Raw genomic sequence first — 22,573 nt, forward strand, 5'->3', positions numbered from 1 at the left:
ACTGATTACTTTTCTCTAGATATGTCCAGCTTGGTGGCAGAGACATACATTAAATAATTTAACATATGTGTCTGATACTGTGATAGAGGTATGTTACAAGAGTACCCAGCCCAGTCTGAAGCAGTCTTTGACGGTGGCCAATTTACAACCCTTTCAGGAAATGATGTGATACATATGTGGGCTCTTGATGGATGAGTAAGAGTCCAGGGGTGAAGAAAGGAAAGGAAAAAAAGGAGTCATGTAAGCACAACTCACACAACTCGGTAGACACACACGGCATGATGTTCGTGTAGAGCTAGATGGAGTCTTGTATTGGTAGAGTGTGAGGTTCAATTCTGAAAGTGGTGGGGAATAAAGTCAAAGAGCAAGTCAGTAAAGAGGACGTGAAGGACCAGAGCGCCTCATTCTTCAAGCAGCGGCAGCCACTGAAGTGTTTCAAGCAAGAGAGCAAAGATGGGCAATGTTTCATTTTCCATCCCTTTGATAGAAGCTGGGACAATGGATTTGATGAATTTGAATGGATTTGATGGTTAGTGGAACATTGAATCAATGAAGATTTTGCCTCACTCTAAGAAATAGGCAGGAGGCAAGCGAATTGAGCCAGTTTTACTGGAATGGAGGGAGGGAAGGACTGATATATATTAAGTTGGTGAAATCAGTAGCATCTGATGATTAGCAAGAGAGTGGGGAGCATCCAGGTTCACTATCAGGTTTTGAATTGAATGAATGGTGGTGATACAAGATGAAATATAGACTGGAGGAATCTATGTGGAAGGAAGGATGATGGGTTCATGTGCTCGTAAAACATCCAGTCGGACACGTCCAGCAGGCATTTGGAAATAAAAGTTTACAAAAGATGTAAGTCCTAGAGATAAGATTTCAGTGATATCAGCATATATAAGAGCTTGAGATACTCCTGCGAGAGTTTGTGGAATGAGAACAAAGTGGGGATCCAAAAAGAGAGCCCTGCAAAACACCAACATTGAAGAGCAGAGAAACAGGGTCTAATTAACACACAAAATATGTAGTAGTAGGTGAAACAGGAGAGAGCCATCAGTGTGTAGTTATAAGAAGGAGGAAGTAGTCTATCGTGGCAAATGTAACAGAGAGGTTCCAATAAGACGGGGCTCAAAAAGTGCCCTTTGGATTAGACTTCTGTAATATTTGTACATTGTTCTCAACTATCAGGGTATTTTTTGCTTTTCTGATTTTCTTGTGAACGCATTACATGAATCCACTAAGAAATTCTTCACTCAAAACACTGATGAGAGTGCACGGCCAGCTGGGCCTGAGGGGAGAGGCTGAGGCTGACCTTCTAGTACCAGCCAGCCCCCTGTGGTTATTGAACACTCGAAATGTTGTTAGTCCAAAGTGAGATGCTCTGTGAGAGTAAAATACATACTGGACGTCAGGGACTTAGTGTGAAAAATGCAAAATATCTCATTGATAGTTTTTACATTGATTACATGTTAAAATCATAGTATTTTGAATATACTGGGTTACATAAAATATATTATTAAGCTTAATTTCACTTGTTTGCTGTAACTTTTCTTAATGTGACCACTAGAAAATGTAAAATTACCTCTGTACTTTGCATTTGCAGCTGACATTATATTTCTAGGAGACAGTGCTACACTAGGCTGTGCTAAGTTCCCTCTGCTTGTGCTTTTCACAACATCCAGAGCATCCTTGTTTTCCCTGTGAATCTTGCATAACCACTGGAGCCCAGCTCCAAGCCTGCAGTCCTCTGTGTCAACTTGAGCAGCCTCAATCCACAGTGATTCTCCATTTACCTAAATGCCTTTGATTTACTGATTACAATTAGAACATGATTACACATGTGCTTTATTAGTCTCTAATTTACAGTACAGATAGTTCTTCTTCTCTGATTATTTTACATTGTCATATTTGAGTTCTCTTTCTAGGCTTTTTATGTGTTCTATACCTATGATAATCCAAAATCCTGAAATCCATAGATTAAAATCATAGAATCTGGTAAAGGCAGCATTTTTCTTTCTACCCACACTAAAATAAATCTAGGGTAAAAGTTTCTGGGCAGCCCTACACTCATGCCCTGACTTGTGACATTGTAATTATTTAATGAGGGTTATTATTATTATTATTATTGTTAACTTTTCAACATGGAATATATATATATATATATATATTATTTTTTTGTGAGGAAGATTAGCCCTGAGCTAACATCCGCTGCCAGTCCTCCTCTTTTTGCTGAGGAAGATTGGCCCTGGGCTAACATCTGTGCCCATCTTCCTCTACTTTATATGGGATGCCGCCACAGTATAGCTTGACAAGTAGTGCATCAGTCTGCCCCGGGGATCCGAACCTGCAAACCCCGGGCCGACGAAGTGGAGCATGTGAACTTAACCACTACGCCACTGGGCCAGCCCCTTCAACATGGAATATGCTTTTAAGTTGTATAATGTTTAATAACATTAGCTAGATTGAATGGTTGAAATGTTTAACTAATTAGTTTCACATATTCCAAGCACATAGTAAATCAGCAGATAAGTAGACCTTTCCCATAATATACTTAGAACATTTCTATCTCTGCTTTTGAAATATAAATGCAGAATTTCTCTGTAAAAAATACCATGTACTCCAAAATTTTCTGAGTGATGTATTTCACTGTCAGAGTCAAAATAACATGAATTTAATTATTATCCTCAAATTATACTAAATCATTAATTCAACATATGCTATTAGTCAACACATTATTCAGGACTTTCTTCATTAGTAAGACATTTCATTACTATAAATTAATACTAATTATAAAATAATTACCTCAGAAAAAAGTCATCTCAAACAAAAGAATTAGCAGTTCCTTACTAGCCACTGCAATCATCCATTAAACATTCAATACATTCATCATTCATTTATACTAGTCAAGAATGAAATTCAATTTAGAACAATTATAATTTGTTTTTGGCGTGGGTTTTTTTTTTTTATAATTTTATTTATTTATTTTTTCCCCCCAAAGCCCCAGTAGATAGTTGTATGCCATAGTTGCACATCCTGCTAGTTGCTGTATGTGGGACGCCACCTCAGCATGGCCGGAGAAGTGGTGCGTCAGTGCGCACCCGGGATCCGAACCCGGGCCGCCAGTAGTGAAGCGCGCTCACTGAACCGCTAAGCCACAGGGCCGGCCCTTTGGAGTGGGTTCAAACCTGATCAAAATAATGAGAATATATTCTCAGCATAAAGCAGGTAGCTAGCCAATATTATAACTATCTATGTATCTATCTATCTATCTATCTATCTACTTGATATTGAAACCAATTGACTCAGATCATTTATTGAATTGAACTATTTTTACTTGCAGAGCCACTATTCTCCATAAATACAAAAGGCATTTATTCTTTTCTCCCATTCTATCTTATCTTCTGTATTACTCTCCACATATTTACGCACAAAGGAAAAAGTGATAACACTTTAGCATGTGTATATCACTTAATTTATGGTATGTTTCCTCTTCATATATAATTTACATGGAAAGGATTAGACCTAAATACGACAAAAGAGTTTGCCTTCAACCTAGTTTTCCACCACCCAATTCTGGCTGAACACCCCCCCCCCCCCCCCCCGTGCACTGTGAAACGTACCTAGGAGGAATTGTATCGTTTGCGAAGCCATGGAGCAGAGCTGTGCTAGTGTCCCCATCATGAATCTTCCCAACCCTTGTAGAAGCCCACATGGCCCTCCCAGTCATACAACAGGGTCAGTGAGAAAACTCACCCCTAACTTGACACCACCCATCACTTGACACTATCAGTCAAGATAGTAAGAACTTCAGCCAAATTAATTTGGTGTCATACAGATAAAAGATCAGGATAATTTACTTCTATAGACTGATATATTGACTATACCATGTGAGATCAAAGAAATCAAATAGGATCCAAAGAAATATTAAAAAAAATTCAAATAACATCATTGCAATATTCTAGCTTTATTTCACATAAGCAAACTCTGAGTTATAGAACTACTTTTAGTGTTAACAGTGAGCTTTTACAATGTACAGAACCCCAAAATTGAAATGAAGAGAAATTGAGGTAACTTGTCCGAGGAGGTATTGCAAGTTCTGGCACAGTGGAGACCAAAACCCAGGTCTCCTGTCCCCCAGTTGGGAGTCCTTCTGCACACTTTGCCTTGGATATGGTAAGTTACGGTAATGTTCTAAGCTCCGGCTTTACAATAAAATACTAAAGCACTCAGACAATAATTCATGGACAACCAGTGAAGGAAGAATGAAATGGCTCTATTGTATGTGTTTAAAATAACCTGAAGTTCCCATCAATAACTCTGAAGATTTCCCCTGGAGGACCTCAGGTACACACACAGGACACCATAACTAACGGAGCAGACATTACATTGCAAACATTGTTAACTTACATGAGCACTAGTCAGCAGAGGTGAGATTCCTGGCCTCCTGGTTGAGTCTTGCAACATTGGAAGTGGGTAGGGGTGGATGAGGGAGATCCCCCACCTCCCTAAAGCCACTCTAGCACACTTGACCGTGCAAACACTCTCACAGGTGCACAGCCCAGAGCAGCCTGCTGTCCATCATCCAGGGACACAATCTGGGGGCCCTTGTTTCACCCATCTGCTGTTCCTGGAGGTTTAATTGCTCTGAACTTTGAATGTGACAAATTTGCCTCACTTCGAGGTGAGTGTAAAAGAGTCTCAGCGAGCAGGGGGAAGTGTGAACTAGATCCTGACCAAGCCCAGGGTAAATCTGCTTAACATCTCTGCCTAGATTTCTCATGGCTTGTGTGGGCTCGGGCCAACAATTTCAAATGAAATTAATTTTTGGAATAGCCAACAGGGTGGTTTAAGCCTAAGGCTGCAGCTAAAACCCCATAGCTAGTTTTCTTCCACCCAGAAACTAATAATAAATCATATTGACTTAAAATAATTTTACTTAACAGCTTCCTATTTCTCGTTTTCTATGGGCTGGGAGTGGACCTCATCTCCTTTTCCAATAATGTAAATGGATGGGTTGCACTTTTTTGCTTTTACATATCAAGTTTAAAATACCCTTTCCCCTTTTAAGGTTACATTTTGTATTAATTAAATGTGATTGATCTCACTTGTATAAAAAATTAACAAGGAATATATAATTATTTTTCTGCATCATAGCTCATCATTCCATAGTAAAGACCAACATGCATGCCTCCTTCAAATTTATTAATTCTATTACAAAGGATAAATGCTACATAAAAAGAGTTTCCAAAGCCAAATGGTTTTAAGTATGGAATACTTAAAATACTACCTTGACTTCTGAAAAAGTCGAGTCAAACTCCTTCCTTAAGAAACACAGAGTACATCTTATACAACACTTCCAAAGAAACACACAGGTAGATTTTGCTGTTGTTTTTAATATAACTGATGAATCAAAAATCGATTCTGATCCCTCTTCCCCATCAGAGTCGCAATGTTAAAGTGATTTCAAGAAGCCAGCCTTGGGCGCCGGCCTGGTGGCATAGTGGTTAAGTTTGCGCACTCCACTTAGGTGACCTGGGGTTCAAAGTTTCGGATCCCAGCCACAGACCTACGCACTGCTCATCAAGCCATGCTGTGGCGGCACCTCATATACAAAATAGAGGAAGATGGGCACACATGGGCACAGATGTTAGGTCAGGGCCGAATCTTCCTCACAAAAAAAAAAAAAAGAAGAAGCCAAGCCCTGCTAGTGCCCCTATCAGTGCAGGGGGACGGTGGGCCACCAGTCCCTCAAACCTGAGGAGGTGAAGAAGGCAAGACCCACGGTGCTGTGGGATCTTGATTCCTAGGGTCCCACAGGAGGACCAGTTATATTTCACCACTCACAGTGGCTTCTTCCCCTGGAAGCTCAGCCACGGCCCCCTATGGCCTGCAGACCCTGAAAAGTAGCATCGTTCTTGGCACCCGTAGCCTGAAAGGACAAATTGCTGCCTTTTTGGGCCACTGCCTAGTTGTGACATGTGTCCAGAGCATTCTTTAGTAACTCTATTCTGGGTCATGTTGCAGCACAAGCCATCTGGCCCTGAAACACAATGCTATCGCCAGGGGCCTGTCTTCTATCTCTATGATATGGGAAGCACTCAGGGATGACACTTTTCTCAACAAAACCCAAATGCCACAGTGCACCTATTGTCAGGTCTACTGGGGCACGTTCTTAGCTTTGGAGGTAGCATCAGCTCTTTATTCTGCAAGGACCAGAGGGAGAGACAGCATCCGAGTGAACAGTAAGACAATTGAAGGAACTGGGCAAAGCTACAACAAAGGATGCTGGGAAGATGTCAGAAGACTCAGATGAAGAAGAGAAAATGGATATTACTGGAAGGAAGAGAAATACTAGTAAAAATGAGATGAAGAATAAGAGAAGATGCTGTAGAAGCTGAAGTTGATGAGAAAGAACTCTATTGTCTTAGAATTGCAGCAGGAAGGAGAGGTCTTTTATATAAACGATCCAAAAGAAGCTTCTCAATTTTTTTTTTTTTTAACTCAGAAGGAGTAGAATTAGAATACGAATTTGATGAACAGGGACATAGCACTTCTTGCTGCAGGGGAAAATTAGGTTCAACTGAAAACAACTGGTGGCTGAAGCCACTCATTCAGGAATGAAAAAAAAAAAGGCAATGATCTCAGGGGCCCTGCAAGCTTGTCAGATCTGCTATATTTAGGATTGCTGCTGCTTTGAGAGGCAGTATCTCAGAAAAGGAAAGCCAAGATGATGTTTTTTATAATAGTGATGACGACAGATTCCTTGATCCGACTGACCTGGTTGAGAAGAAACCTCTGAACCAAATGAAGAAGGCTGAGAAATTGACAAGAAGTCCGAGACCTTTTAATCATTGGTTGCAAACTTCAATGATGCTGAAGAAAAATGCTCTGACATCTCTGGGAGGCTGAAAGCCTCAAGCAAAGTAGAGCCACCATCTCAGGATTCTTTAGATGCTTTGGTGTCAGAAATGCAATCAGCGAGCACATTAGTTGGTGGGTCACAGAGGAAACTACTTGAGAACTTGGAACTCAGGAAACAACGACAGAGACTTAAGTGTTTGATAAAATTGTAAAGCTCACAGAGACACAGAGCTAAAAAAGACTGAAAATCACACCAAAGTTGTGGAAGAAAAGCTAAAAAGCTTGCATTGATTCTCTTTGGTGCCATGGAAAATGGGACACAAATTCAAATCAAAATCTGGAACTATAGGAAATTTACCCCCCAAGCACCCAGGACTCCCTCTGACTCAAATAAGAGTGAAAGATGAGTGTGATGTGGAGGAAGAGGAGGCTGAGGAGGAGGAAGAGAAGGAAGAGGAGAAGGATGAAAAGAAAAAAATGGTGGTGGAAACAGTAGGCTACAGCAGAAGTTAGAGTCAGAAGAAGCAGTGCAAGAAATGAGTCTTCCTACAGATCTAACATGCTCAAGAGAAACAGAAAACCAGGAAAACATGTCTCAGCCAGATGGAACAGAATAATTACAATCAAAAGATTTGCCAAACAACTCCAACACTCAAGAAACCCTCGGCATCAAAAAAATGAATGTGAGAAAAACAGAGAAGAGTTGAAGATTCTTCAGTCCAAGCAAACTTCCACCAACACTTTCCTTCCTCCAAACATCCAGAACTACTGTGGATGGGTCCCACCTGAAGGCCAACGTCGTGGTGGCAGCTCCCATCTTCATGACAATATGGCTTTTGATTCCTTCAGAATCCCAAAGGAAGACTTTGTAGATCAAGTGGCATGGGCTATTTAGAATACTATATCAAGGCGAATGGCCAGAGAAAGTGTTCAGATGATCATTTGTAAAATGTGGTGATTGGTCTTTTCTTCCATGCTCTTGCCTTCTGAATTTATCTACTTATCTTAGTCTCCCAAGTTTGGTATTTATGTTTAAAACTGTTTGTGTACATATATAAAAATGGAACAATATATTATGAAAATTACTGAAATGAGACAGGTGACTCTATTAAATGAGAAGGCAAAAAAAATTAACTTGAGAAGGAGAGAAATACTTTGGTATGCTGTGTTCACCATGCTATTTCTTGATTTTATTGTTTTTCTAATTCAAAAAATTTTAGACTATAACAAAAGTAGGATATTTCCTTTCTAGATTACAAGTATCTTCTCCTTTAGCAACGAACAGATTTGGAGATTGCATTTTTGAATTTTTTTAATGTGAATTGATTTTTAATTTATCAAATATTTCAAATATTTGCTTTAAAATGCTATCTCAAGTAAAAGTCATCAATTATAATGCTTATGAAAACTTAATTTAGGAATTTAGAATTTTGTATGGTCATGAAATATATTAAAGATAAATACTTTGATTGCACATTGTTTTCCTTTAAAAGAAAAAAAAGGTATTTGTTTTTAGAGATATCTGTGGGCAAGAAAAACAGCATATTCACTGAGAAGAAAGAATTCAGGAGAACAGGAAGTTTGGGTACATAATGTTGCTTTGAACATATTATCTGAACACATTTGTTTATGGTTACTTTGCTTTTAAAGTAGTTAAAAAAAATTCTGATGTTTCATGTCTCGCAAAATAACATTTTGACAGGGTATTATCAAGTTGTTACCTGGTGACAAGATTTTGAAAACTGTTACAGGAGAAGTCAGAAATGGAGCCAAGTAAATAAAGATGACCTAGTCGTAGTGCCATAATCACCTCAGTAAGTTCAGGATGTACTGGAAATTTAACAAGCACTGGTAAATTCGGTAAGAAATTCAATCCCCAAATATTCATTCTTGATCATCTTTAATTAGAAAATAAATAAGTATTATACACGAAGAATTCAACTTGGAGTCACAAGCTGGTTGTATCTAGGTTGGGTTCTACCTGAATATGTATTTTCTTTGACTAGAGCAGTGTTTTCTTTATTTCGTTTTAAATTTGAATGTTTGTAAATGGAACATATATTACCTGCTTCAGTATTTTTCAAAATTTGAAAGCTATCTACAGTAAAAAACATATTTTACATTGTTACCCACACTCCTCTCTCTCTCTTTCTCACATACATACATGCATGCCCACCCAGACACACACATAAATACAAAACAGTACTTATCCTTACTATCGTCACAGAATATGTTCTGATATTTTCTATCCTATTCTATTCTGTTCTGTTCCATTCCATTCCATTCCATTCTATTCTTTCATTTCTATGGCCCACTGAATTCAAACGGAAGTCTAAAAAACATCGCCTTCTCTCTCACCATTGGCAAATGTCAACATTTTCATTACCTACCTTGCCTTCAAAGACATTTGCATTTTTAAATCTCTAACTAAAAGAGGAAAAATTGTTCTAAAATCTGAAGAGAAGGAGCCAGCCTGGTGGCACAGCAGTTAAGTGCGTGTGCTCCGCTTCAGCGGCCTGGGGTTTGCAGGTTCTGATCCCGGGCGCGTACCAATGCACCGCTTGTCAAGCCATGCTGTGGTGGTGTCCCATATGAAGTAGAGGACGAAGGACATGTATATTAGCCTAGGGCCAATCTTCCCCAGCAAAAAAGAGGAGAATTGGCATCAGATGTTAGCTCAGGGCTGATCTTCCTCACACAAACAAAAAAATCTGAAAACAAGATTCTCAGAAGCTGACCAGTTACCAAACTGAGTGACACTAATAATCTCTGAGGGGGAGCAGAATCTTAGATTCAGGAAGGTAAGATAAATAAAATAAATATAATTATTTACAATTAAGCACCAGGATAGCCAATGAACCTTGAGAGTCAGAGAGCATGCTTTTGGCTACAAGAATGGACAACCCCAACACAAACTTCCCTAAACAGTAAGGATATGTATTAAAAACAAACTGGCTTATGCAATAAAAATATTTATTATCTCTCATGTCTAGAAATCCAGAGGTTAGGTGACGTCATGCACGATGGCTCGATGATGTTACTAAGTAGCCATCTTTTTTTCCATCTTAGCGTTTTACTATTTTCCACATTTGATTTATTCTAAGGCTCATTTTCTTTGTGGATATCAGATAGCTGCCAGTGACAATGGCCTGCTTTCTGGGTTATGACAGAAAAGAAAAACATATCCTCCAGGCATGATATACAAGTCCTTACTCCAATCTGATTGGGCCAATTTAGATCATATGCTCACCTTTGGACCAATAACAATCTTCAGAGGATTACCATCTATTGATTGGCCTCAACTAATTCAGATCTATTCCTAGGATTGTGAATGAGTTCACCTTCCCCTGAGTCACACAGGGGAGTGACTTTGCATCAAAATTGGGATTCTGTTAGAGTGGAAAATGTTGGCATTGAGGGCTGGATAATAAGTGCTGGAAAGGCAGTACTCATGTTGGTTTTTTTTTTTTTTTTTGTGAGGGAGATTAGCCCTGAGCTAACATCCGATGCCAATCCTCCTCTTTTTGCTGAGGAAGATTGGCCCTGGGCTAACATCTGTGCTCATCTTCGTCTACTTTATATGGGATGCCACCACAGCATGGCTTGACAAGTGGTGCAGCGGTGTGTGCCCAGGATCCAAACCTGTGAACCCTGGGCCACCAAAGCAGAGCGCGTGGACTTAACTGCTATGCCACTGGGCCAGCCCCAAGTTTTTTTTTTTTATGGGTTTCCTTTGATGGAACCATTCTATTTCATGGCTTCTACATTGCTCAAGTCACTCTAGCTGAAGCCTTCAACTCAGGGTGAAGTTCATCTTTATCCCAGGATCTGGGACCTGCACCATCCTTATTCCTGTACCAGAAGAGAGGAATGTTATCTCCATTTTATACCCAGATTGCCTAGCAGTAGTTATTTTCATTTGTCTATTTTTCTAATCATTTACCACACTTACAGTGACTGAGATTCACCTTTGTTTTTACTATCAAGTCCTTCCTCTATTTTATTCCCTTGTATTTCAGTATGTTTGATGAAAATCAGCCTAATTTCTTATTATACTTAGAACTGTAGCCTTGCCTTGTTCAAGCCAATCTCTGTATCCAGGGGTCTGAGTCCTCCCCTAATACCAATCTTTGTACATAAGACCATGTTTTCTGCTAAAAGACATCTCCCTGCCTATTTGGATCTCTGAATATCTCCTGACACTTGTATTCCAGCTGCCATGTTTATGGACACATCGTTGACTTCCCCTGTAATTATTTAATAATAAATGCTTGTCTTTAAATCCTCTTATTACATCTTGCCACAATTTCTAAGAACCAATATCTGATCAACTGGAATTCTTTTTACAACCTGTTGTAGATTTTCTGCAAAATTGAGTGGCGCCTAAAAATTTTGAACACATTTAGTACAAGGTCTGGACCACTTTCACTCTTTCCCATGCATTGCATTTCATCCTCCAATGCCTGATATGGTACGTCAGGTATATCCATTTTTGCCCTTTCTGACATGTCTGGACTGAGTGTATCATTTGGGCCTATAATATACCTTTTTTGAAACTATAAAATAGATCCTAAAATTCTACCTCCCCATTTTTTGTACAATTTGCTTATTAATATTTAAGAATCATGAGACTGGAATTATAGTTCATTCATTTTTTTACCTCACTCCCTGTCATAGAATTTATCCTGGTGCCTGAAAACAAACATTCAATAAATATCTATTCAATGAATGAATGAAGCAATAAATCTGTTGAGCCATTAACCTTCGTTTAGTTCTGCAAATGTCTCCTGGGACTTAAAAGTCCTTTCTAGCTAGTCCTAACTTCCTGCACTGAGTCTAGACAACGCTAACGTTTAGAGTTCTGGGTGGTGAAAAAATTGAGGTATTGTACTGCTGGAGGGAACTGTACAAGATTCAAATGGTGCTGTAGCACCAGTCCTGCTACTCTTCATTGCTACCTGAAGAGTAGCCAACCCCCAAGGCATGGCCCTGGCATAAATGGAAAAGTAGAAGCCTGTTGTTCACAGGATCAGCACTTTCTAGAGTATATGAAAATATTACTTTTGAGATCAGTTCTAGACAGTACATTGAATAGTTTCCTTAAAGAAAATGGACCGAGGAGCTTCCTTAAAGGCTAGTTGACATACTCACGTCATGTAGAGCTTGAAGTGGTAAAAAGGGCATTACAGGAGATCAACCTCAAATCGTATGTCCTGGATTAAATCACAGAAACATTTAATATATCTTCAGCGCATATCTAAAATACATAGAACTGAAGTGAGAAAAAATATTTACAAACTTAAGATATTTTTCAGGAAGAGGATGTGAAGTGAAAGACTTGATATTGCAAATTCATCTTCATGCAGGGATTAAAGTCTCTATGTGGATGTTCGGGAATGACAACTATGGGGTGATTTTGTTTACTTGTGGGCATATTCAGAGCACACTTGGGCATGATAATTTTAATTCAATAGGCTATATAAGTAGAATCACCTTTCTTTATATCTTTGTTGTTTGTTTTATTTTTATTTCCAACAGAGAGATAATTCCGTGACAGCAGACCAGTGTGGGAGGCACAGAGAATGAATGAAAAGATTGACAGAATGATCGTCATTGGAATAGGCAGTGGCACAGCTGGAAAATTGCTAAAACTAAAAAAAGTGTGCTTAGAATTAATGATTTTCATGACCACATTCAACTGATACTACCAAGATTGAAGAAAACACTACTTTTAAAAATACATTTTACTTCTTAAACCCCTATTGGTTTGGAAGATTTTAATGCCCCCTTCCTCACTTAAAAGGAAAGACCAAAAGGTAAGTAATGTTTTCATTAACCCTTGATAGATAATCAAGTACAACCAAATATATAACAACCAAATATTCTAAGTTTTTGAGACAGTCCTCATTTGAAATATTCTGTTGTCTCTAAATATATTATACCTGTCAGTTCATATTTTCTTATTTGTATTATTAAAACACATTCACCCTCCCAAAAATGCATGAACTTTATTTTTATAACAATGTTCTTGTTTTGGATCCCTCCTATTCAAAACAAAAATTTTCTTCTTTCTCCTTCAGTTATGTCCCTCCACAAAGAATTAGAAAGTACTGCTAGCATTTGTTATAATCAGAAATGCCAAAGTTCTAATTTTAACACAATGCCAACCTAAATTTCATGGTAGAATATCAAGTATTAAAAAAGTGATACAATGTGGCATTTCCATTAACCATATTAATAATTATATGTTTTGCTTCATGTGGGTTCCAGCTTCAGAGAGAAAACTTTCATAACCTATGCCAATGAATTATCCAGGAAACAACTGTGCCTAATGGTTACAAAGTAACTCTTGAGAAATGACCCAGTGCAGACTTTTCAGAAAATAAAAAATAATCAAAAACACTGTTTCTTTGCCAAATATTATGTTTTAAAGTAAAACTAATTCATACGTTTAACTAGAGATGCTATTTTAGCTTTATACTTACTTGTTCATGCATTGGAGAGCTATATGCATGCTATAAATCAATATTGTTAGGAAAAAAGAAAACAATGCCCCAATTTTGTCAATTTTACATTTGTTAATCAAATTAAGAGAGGAAGTACAGAATTAGGAGAGGTGGTATAAGCAGTGTAGATAGCAAGCCAACTCTGAACACATTCAGAATTTCTTTCCAACACTGGCTGTGCCATTATGAACTGTGTGATGGTGTTGGGTATATCCTGTAAGGAGGTAGTGAGTATAAAAGGAATTGTTGTATCTAAAGTGCTTTAGCACATTGAAAGTATAAATACTGGTTGTTATTATTTCTTTATTATTATTAGCTACTCTGTCTGGAGTTATGGTTTCTGTAAGATAAGAGGACAGAATTAAGCATCAGAAGTGTCGTGGCCACATTTCCCATCAAGTGGAGAAAGTCAGTGTAGAGTGAGAATGATGAAGGCAACATAAAAATAAGCTGAGATAAGAGACCAGAAGATTCAAGTCCATAATTTCAGCCTCCCTAACACCTGTTTGCATAGACTGTCTTGCAATTTGATTGATTAACCTCATATTATGACCAAGTTTAGATTTCTATCATTTGCAACCAAATGAGTTCACATGAAGAACTACTGAATGAAATTAAGTACAGGAAATTGAAAGTTCTGTTCAAACATGGTTGGTAGAGTTGAATGGGGACGAAAAAATAGTATCTTTTCTACCTTCATGAGTTTGGAACAAATTGAGACATGAGCACATGTTTTTGAAAGACAGAGATAAAAATATTACTTATATTACCAGAAAAAAAAATCACCCTTGATTGGATGTACATGGACTTCCTAATTCTGGACTCAAGAATTACTTTTCCCATGGTCACAGTCAGAGCTGGGAAACCACAAGGTCTCTGAACAGTTGGCTCCTCTAACTTAAGGCATAAAGTAACAAAACAAAGTGTGTGTTCTGTAGATAGGCTGGCTGACTCAAAAAGAAAACCTAGATGGAAACCTCTGTCTCTGCCCAGGGAGAAGATAGAGTTAAATATTCAAAGGAAAGCCAGTATTATTACTGCAACTGAGTATACATGAGGCCATGACATATAGTGGTTATACCCTAAAATAAAAGTATCTCCTTGAAACTGCAGCACACAGCGGGAAGACTTTGAAATTGGATCGAATTCGAATTCTACTCCTTCACTTCTTAGATAAGCCATTTAACATTTTTAATATAAATCTGTGAATCCTTAAAATGAAGAATATTATCTACATTCATGGGATTGTTGTGAAGGTTATATGAAATGAGAGTGAAATATTTAATCTTTTACTGCAATAAAAATTTTCAGTATGTGAAATATAATTTTTAAATTAATAGCAATTGTCAAAATTTTACTTGACACGTTAGACATACTTTTTACAGGAAATGTCATAATATTTATTTTCATTAAATTAGGTTACATAAGACCCGAAGTCATTATATATCCTAGCTGGTGAAATTCTCTTTGTCGTTATTGGGACTCCCTTCTAACTACCGAGGTTATGTGAAGATCTCCTATATTGACTTCGTTATTTCTCAAGACTGATCACTTGAGATTGGAAGCTCTGTCACTTCCTCATATCTCATGACCTTTGCTAAAGTTTGGAACCCACATACCTAGGGTTCAGCCAACCTGGTGCTTCATGCAAGTTTCTCTCCATCAGGAAGAACTACCACCAAACTAGAGATCTGAAAAGGCAAGGAATCTACAGCCTCTAGAAAAATTATGGATTCTCTCTCTTCCAGAATGCCCTAGCCTCTCACCCCTCTAATCTAGCATTGTGCTGCAAAGATACAGAGAAAATTGAAATGCAAAAGCCAGGTTGAAATGCTGTCTATTGGTAGTTTTGACTTCCTAATACAATAATATTTTGTTTATTTTCCCTATAGATTTAAAAAATGTAATGCTTACATGGAATCGGTCTCATAGAAGATGAAAGTTAGTGCTGTATTCTTTTTTTGCTTTTTTGTTCCTCTTTGGATGGAAATCCCATTGAGGAAAAATTATATTTTAAGTATTTTTGGTTTTTAATTGTTTTGAAGTGTGTAGTAAGAAAATATATACTTATTAAAATGAAACAACTAAAAAATTTTAATCCTGATTTTCAGAATGACTTCAGTGTAGTATATTGCAGCTTACTATGAAATGGAAACTACTTTTTTTTTTTTTTTTGTGAGGAAGATCAGCCCTGAGCTAACATCCATGCTAATCCTCCTCTTTTTTGCTGAGGAAGACTGTCTCTGAGCTAACATCTATTGCCAATCCTCCTCCTTTTTTTCCCCAAAGCCCCAGTAGATAGTTGTATGTCATAGTTGCACATCCTTCTAGTTGCTGTGGGAAACTACTTTTAATGAGGTGACAAAAAACTCATATTCTAATATCTAGTTTTTAAAATTGTTTCTGAACCACTTATTTTTCCATGAAAGGGGATGCTGAAGTTTCCTGGGGAAAAAAAGAAACATTAGTCTTTTAAAAAGTATATTTTAATCCTTGACTATTTGAGTTGTTCTGAGAGAACAGGGGAAATTTTAAACTAGCCAAAAGAGAAAAACAAAGCAACAACAAAAACTTCTAACATAAGCTGAAGAAAAAGTTTCTAATTCATTGGAATTTATTTATTATATGCTTGAGAGGTCCGTTGAGCTGCACAAAACTGGATATTAATACATGGGCAAGCACAAGACAGACAAGGCAGATGCTGCATTAACCAAAACTCTCTGGAATTGGAGAGCAGCTGTGTGGTTCGAGATGGCCATTCTGGCACATAATTTATGCAGGGACCAAAATAGATGCTACTCTACGTTAAAAAAAAAAAAAAAAAAAAAAGGAAACCTAAGGAGAAAAAAACTAAATTGCATTGTAAGACCTGGCTAAAATCAAATTAAACCCCCATAACAATGGGGTAGTCAATCATAATATATGAGAATTAAGGTTTTCCCCAGGCAATAAACCCTAAATTCCCAGAGTCAATTGAAATGTAAATCACCTAGTCATCATTTTAAATCTAATATATCTTCATCAACCTAAACGTATAGCTAGCCAATGCAGAGTCCAACTCAATCATAATTCAGAATAGTGCTATTAATTCACAAATGACTTCTAAATTCTTGTCTGTCAAGAGAATTAAGACCGTGACAGCTCTAACATTCTGTATAGTAGGCTGCAGGTTATCATGGAAAGATGATCTGACAGAACCAAATTCTCTCAACATCAGTAGTTCCTAGGGAAGTTTTTGAGCCAAAATTGTTCTAAATTTCCTGACCCTCAGTTCCTCCAACTCCAAAATGAGAATATCTATACCTTCCATCTCATCTATCTTCCACTCGCCTCTCTGGAACCCACACTGGTCAATCTTTCATTTCTATCATTGCACTAAGAGAGCTCTTGCCAAAATCACTAATGACCTCTGTAGTACTAAACCTCATGATCAGGTCTCCATCCATATTTTACTTGATTGTCAACAACATTTTACAGTGTATACTCATTTAACTTGACTTTCTAGGGCGTCACTCTCTTTTGGCGAAACTCCTGTTGCATTGCTTATTTTTTCTCACTCTCCTTTTCAAATTCTCTCCTTTATTCGAAAATAAAAAATACAAAGAATCTTCAAGTTGAATGTTAGAGTACATGTTGCTTTATATTTTGAGAAATGCAAAGTATTTGAGAGTTTTGTTGCTAGCAATCTAATTAGTTAGCTTGCTGCAGTTTCATATATATTGGCAGAAGACATGAGAATCCTGGGTCAGAGACAAAAGACAGTTTATTACTCACAGCAGTAGCAGTAACCAGAGTAACAATGTTGTGTTGGTTATCCTAGTCCCTAGTCCTCCAGGGTGAAGTCATGAGAACTAGCTGCTGCCTATACACACAGTAGAGTGTGTTATAGGAGAGGAACACCAACATTAGGAAGTCCCCATGTTATATAGGAGGCCGTTGGCAAATCTGCCTGTCCTCTCATCCGGAGAGAGACATTGTCTTTATTATCCTGTAATGTAAGTATATGCAACCCTCGACGGAGACACTGTTTTTATCATCCTGAATGTAAGAAAATCTATTCACAGAAAGAGCCATCTTTATCTTTAATATCCCACAATGTGAGCAAATTTTTAGGGAGGAGGGAGACATGTCTATCTTCTCTGACTGCCTACTTATACAAACATACTTGAAAATGCCATTTAGAGCAAATTAGTTGTTAATGCCTACACATGAAGACACATGAGAGAGCAATGGAAAATTGTTTCCCAACACATAAACTTATTTCCTTTTTTATTTTCATTTTTTTGTGTGTGAGGGAGACTAGCCCTGAGCTAACATCCGATGACAATCCTCCTCTTTATTCTGAGGAAGATTGGCCCTAGGCTAACATCTGTGCTCATCTTCTTCTACTTTATATGGGATGCCGCCGCAGCATGGCTTGACATGCGGTGCATTGGTGCGTGCCCCGGATCTGAACCTGCGAACCCCGGCCCCCGAAGTGGAGCACATGCACTTAACCACTATGCCACTGGGCCAGCCATCTTATTTCCTTTTTAAATGATGAAACTGTGTTGTCTGCTTTCCCCAATTTGGCTTTGGCATTAAAATTAATATTACTTTTTATGATTTAGAGTTCAGAGCAGTTTCTAATTTCATGGCGGGGTATTCCACAATACCATCAACATCTTCCCTTTGCAATATTTTCATTTAAAGTAGTTCCAAAGAATCGAAACCTATAGTGAATATTCAAACACCAAAAAATATGAGTGGACATTATTGGGTAGTGTTTTGGGTAGAATATTGTAACATTTCGATCTCCTAGCAAATTTAATAGCATTATTCAAAATTACTTACTGAAATGGCCAATTTAAAGACAGATTATTCTCTCCAAAGATATTACTTCTTGGAACATCACTCATAGGATTTTCAAAAAGTATGCTATGCACTTAAACTTATTAACAGTTATTTTATGTGCAAGAATGATTTACTGTTCGCAGCAGACGGGACCACAAACACACATGTAAAACATGGCGATTGCTATAATCATACTGGTTGCTCCTCTCCTACATGCTCTTGATAGTTCATGCAAATGTTGGCCTTAAATTTCATGCCATGTGTTAGTGTTTTCTGTTTTTTCCTCTCAATTTAACGTTAGGGGATTTCTTCAGTCTTTATGTTGATTGCTAAGCTTTAATACTTGCAGAATTATAATATGTTTTTTATATTTTTCCAATTTCTCAACTGATTTTTCTTTTATTTGTGGGAAAAAAAATATACTTCCTAAGGATTACTGAGAAGGAATTCCTGTATAGAAATACTACCCTACTCCAAGGTTGAGAAGATATTCTCTCACTTTTTCTTCTAGAAGTTATAGAGTATTAGCGTTTGCATTTAGGCTTCTGGTGCATTTTTTTCAGGAACAAATTTATTAGCATGCGGTTTTGGAGGTCAAAGTCTAAAATGGATCTCACTGGGCTAAAATCAAAGTGTTATTAGGGTTTCATTCCTTTGTGGAGGCTCTAGGGGAAAATCCGTTTTCTTTACCTTTTCCAGCTTCTAGAGGCTGCCCACATTCCTTGGTTCATGATATCCTTCCATGTTCAAAGCCAGCAATGGCTGGTCAAGTCTTTCTCACGTTGTATCACTTCTGCTTCCATCTTCCACATTTAAGAACTCTTGTGATTACAATGCGCCAACCTAGATAATCAAAGATAATCTCCCTATTTTAAGGACAGCTGATAATTAAATTAATTTAAGTTAATAATTAATTTTACAGGTAGCATGAGGAAAGGGTTAATGTTGATTTCTCTCAATATAAATATCTGGAGTTCAGCACCATCTATATGTATAAAGTAAAACATATGCAAATCTTAAATCTTTTATTTTCCCATTGAATTATCTTGATATGTTTGACAAAAATAAACTGTCAATAAATATGTGGATTGATTTCTGGATTATTTTTTCATTCTACTAACTCATATGTCTATCATTTCACTAAGTCCTTACTCTCTTGATTACTACAGCTTTAAAGTCAATCTTGAAATCAGGCGATTTAAGTCCTCCAATTCTCTTTTTTCTTTTAAAATTGTTCTGGCATGCTAAATTGTATTTCCATATATATTTTAGAATTAGTTTGTTAATTTCACAAAAAATGTTCAAATTTTTATTGGTGTTCAATTTTATCAATAGATCAATTTGCAGAGTAATGACATCTTATTAATGTTGAGTCTTGCAATTGATGAACAGAGCATATCTCTTCATTTAGGTCTTCTTCAATGTCTCTCAGCAGAGTTCTATACTGTTTAGTAAAAAGGTTTTTCACAATTATTGTTAAATTAATCCTAAATGTTTTATGCTTTTGAAGACAATGTAAAATAGATGGCTTAAACTTTTATTTTATAATTTTTTGGTTTTTATACATAAAAGCAGTTAATTTTTGTATGTTAAACTTGTATCCTGTGACCTTGCTAAACTCACACATTAGTTCTAGTAGGGCTTTTCTTTTGTATCTAGATTCCTTAAGATTTTCTATCTAAACGATTATGTCATCTGCAAATAGAGAAGATTTTACTTCCTATTTTCCAATTGTTATGGTTTTTATTTCTTTTCCTTGCATTATTGCAGTGGCTAGGACCTCTAGCATGATGACTAGTACAAATGAGTGACATCAGACATCCTCGTCTTGTTCTAAGTCTTTGGGGAAAGGAGAATGTTCAATAGCCATTATTGTATATTTTGTAAATACCCTTTATCAGGTTGTAGAAGTTCCCTTCTATTGCTCTTTTACTCAGAATTTTAATTATGGAGAGATGAGAAATTTTTCAAATTTTTTTCCTGCATTATCTGATTTCTGGTTTCCATGGTTTCTGATAAAAGCTCCACACCTGTTGCATCAGTGTCCCCTTTATGTAATGTGCCAATTTTCACTTGTTAGTTTAGAACTTTTATCTTTATCATTGACTTTTAGCTCTTTGGCTATGGTGTACCTAGGTATCTCTTTTTTCATATTTATTATATTTGGGGTTATCTGTTAATTTATTCCATTATTTTTTCAAATACTTATTTCTGCCTCATTCTCCTTTTCTTTTCCTTTCGGGTCTCCAAATACTCATAGGATTAGGCCTTTTGGATATTGTTTCATAGGTTCCTGAGACTTTGTTCAATTTTAAAATATTTTTGCTCTCTCTTTTTCTAGTTGCATTATTTCTATTGTTTTACCTTTAAATTCACTAGTTCTTCCTGTGTCATTTCCATTTCTTCATTAAGATCATCAAATTAATTTTTCTTCAGGTATTGTAATTTTCAGTTTCAAAATTTTGATATACAGTCACTCATCCAACAAGAATCTGTCCTGAGAAATGCGTCATTAGGCGAGTTTGTCATTGTGCAGACATCAGAGAGTGTACTTACACAAACCTATATGGCATAGCCTACTATACATATAAGCTATATGGTACTAATCTTATAGGACTACCATCATACATGTGGTCCATTGTTGACCAAAACGTCATTATGTGGCACATGACTGTAGTTTATTTTCATGTTCAGATGCATGTTTTTCTGCTAAGAATTCTTGTATTTTTATTTATTGTCAGTACATTCTGTTTTTCATCATTGAGTGTAGTTACAATATCTGCCTTAAAGTCCTTGTTTGATAATTTCAACATCTGGGTCATCTCTAGGTTGGGATCTGTTGTTTGCCATTTCTCTTGAGAATGAATTGCTTTTTCCTGGATCTTCACAATTTGAAATTTTTTTTATTATATCCTAGACGTTATGAATGTTATGTAATAGAGACTGTGGATTCATTTATATTCCTCTAAAGTGTGCTAATAGTTTTTGTTTTAGAAGATAATTAGTTTGTTAGATTTTAATTGCATACTCTGCCATACCTGTGGTGGGCAATGGTTCAGATTTCCGTTTGATTTTCACTTTCCCCAGAGGATACATAGTCCAGTATTAAGCTAGGGACGTGGTGGGCATCATTTATACATTGAATCTGAGGTTCACTTTCCATGATTCTCTCCTTTCTAGAAATTCTCCCTCACTCTTTGGCGGTACTAGTTTCACCAAATTCCTTCCCTTGATTCCTCTGCTTAGAAAGATGTCCAGCCATTCCATGCAGCAACCACAGTTGTGGCATTTCTTATGAGAAAACTGTAAAAGTGGGCAACTCACTTTGATTAAATACTTTCTCCAAATTTCAACCTCTTTCCAAAATCTGTTTTATTTAATTCACTTTATGTCAGAGTTTATAATTGTTGTGTACAGGTGGGATTGACTTAGTAGTATAGTCCTCTGTAATGGAAAAGGAATCCTTACCACCACCCCTGTGATATAAATTAAATAAAAGAAAATGTGCATATTTAAGTGATTTTCTCCAGGTTTATTAAGGTATAATGGACAAATAAAAATTGTATATATATACATATATATATAATGTACAATGTGATGTTTTGATGTATATATACATTGTTAAATGATTCTTACAATCAAGCTGATTAACATCTTCATCATTTCACATAGTTATCATTTTTTGTGTGTATAGTGAGGATACTTAAGACCTAATTGCTGAGCAAATTTCAAGTATACAGCATGTTATTGTTAACTAGAGTTCGATGAGTCTTGGTAATTATGTATACACGAATAATCACTTAAAAGAAGATTAGAACATGTCCGTCATTCCAGAAAGTTTCACTGCCTCTTTCCACTCAATTCCCCATGCCTTCCCCAACATCAAGCTAGAGGCATTCATTTTCTTATTTCTATTACCTTAGATTAGTTTTACCTTTTTCTAGACATCATAAAAATAAAATAATACAAGGTGTATTATTTTGTGTCTGGCTTCTTTTGCTCAGCTTAATGTTTTTGAGGTTCATCCATATTGATTGTATGTGAAAGTAGTTTGATTTTTTGCTTAGTGGTATTAAATTGCAAAAATATGCCACATTTCCTTTATCCATTTTCTTGTTGATGAAAACTTGGATCACTTCCAGTTTTATGTTCCTATGAATAAGACTGCTATGCACATCATTTTCTAAATCTTTTTGTGGGCACATATTTTTATTCTCTTGAGCAAATACGTAGGACTAAAATTGCTAGGTTATAGCAATTTTACAATAAACCTTACAATCAACTTCCAAACTGGTCTCCTATATCATTGATCCATTTTATACTACCACCAGCTATGTGTTTCAGTTGCTCCATATTCTTACCAAGATGTGGTA

The 22,573-nt window shown here is 36.8% G+C and overlaps 1 pseudogene; it reads left to right on the forward strand.

The window, feature by feature from the left end:
- The first annotated feature begins 453 nt into the window (after positions 1 to 453).
- On the forward strand, positions 454 to 7,756 carry LOC131399551 (kanadaptin-like; annotated as a pseudogene).
- The last annotated feature ends 14,817 nt before the right edge of the window (positions 7,757 to 22,573 follow it).

The sequence above is a fragment of the Diceros bicornis genome, chromosome 38, assembly GCF_020826845.1.
Source record: "Diceros bicornis minor isolate mBicDic1 chromosome 38, mDicBic1.mat.cur, whole genome shotgun sequence".
NCBI classification, from domain to species: domain Eukaryota; kingdom Metazoa; phylum Chordata; class Mammalia; order Perissodactyla; family Rhinocerotidae; genus Diceros; species Diceros bicornis.